Here is a 1,310-nt window from a genome sequence, read left to right on the forward strand (position 1 = left end):
ACCAGTAATAATGTTACTTATACATATCCCCTTCTGTATATGTAACGTATGGTGTAACTAGATCTGACTCCTGTCATTCTCACCAGTAATAATGTTACTTATACATTTCCCCTTCTGTATATGTAACGTATGGTGTAACTAGATCTGACTCCTGTCATTCTCACCAGTAATAATGTTACTTATACATTTCCCCTTCTGTATATGTAATGTATGGTGTAACTAGATCTGACTCCTGGTATTCTCACCAGTAATAATGTTACTTATACATTTCCCCTTCTGTATATGGAACGTATGGTGTAACTAGATCTGACTCCTGTCATTCTCCTCAGTAATAATGTTACTTATACAGCACTTTCCTACCAATAGCACTCACAGAACTTTATATTCACATTTACACAGAGCACAAGATACGCAATAAGTAGAACAGAATAAAGACCTCAGCATGTGGGATGTATTATTTTAGAAATTAAGGAACATTAATGAAACGCGTGAGTCACAATCATCAGTCTGCTTGTGGTCTCCAGAGTGGAGGTCTCTTGGACTGTGCGAGGCAGCAGGTTCCATGGTCAGGGCTACAATGCTAAAAGATCATCCTCAAGTGAATTAATGGAGATTCTTGGTGCTGCTGGTTAAGTCCTTTATCTGTAGATGGAAGTAACCAGGGCAGTAAGGAGGCAGAAGTTGCTTCTGGTACCATGGACCCTGGTCATGTAGGGCTGGGAGAGTCAGTAAGATTATGTAATACAGTCCCCATCTTACAGGCATCCGGTGGAAGGAGCAGAGAAAGGGTGTTATGTGGCGGAACGGGATGGTTAGGTACAAGCTACAAGCGGTGCAATTCTTTTGCTGGGAGACCCAGGTAGAGGGTATGGCAGTAGTCTATGCGTGATGATACAAGTGCATGTATGACTTCAGGTAGATCTTCGAAAAGAATCAGGTGCTTGATTTTGGATATGGTCCACTGATGAAGGAACGAGGATTCGAATATGGCTGATACCTGTTGTTTGTGTCAGACACAATCCAAGACAATGCCAAGACTCCGCCCATGACCAGCATTTTGTAACTGAACCCCAAAGCGTAACTTCAGTTGGTTGGTGAAGCTGTAGTCTTGACCTTTGTTTGTGAGCTTCTACCATAAAGACCTCTGTTACTCAAGGACTGAGTCACAGGGGCAGATGTATTAAGCCTGGAGAAGTGATAAACCAGTGATAAATGTAATGTGATAACACACCAGCCAATCAGCTCCAAAATTTAAATTTACGGTTAGGAGCTGATTGGCTGGTGCGTTATCACCTTGCATTTATCACTGC

This window comes from Pseudophryne corroboree, unplaced genomic scaffold (genome assembly GCF_028390025.1).
Source record: "Pseudophryne corroboree isolate aPseCor3 unplaced genomic scaffold, aPseCor3.hap2 scaffold_641, whole genome shotgun sequence".
In the NCBI taxonomy this organism is placed as follows: Eukaryota; Metazoa; Chordata; class Amphibia; order Anura; family Myobatrachidae; genus Pseudophryne; species Pseudophryne corroboree.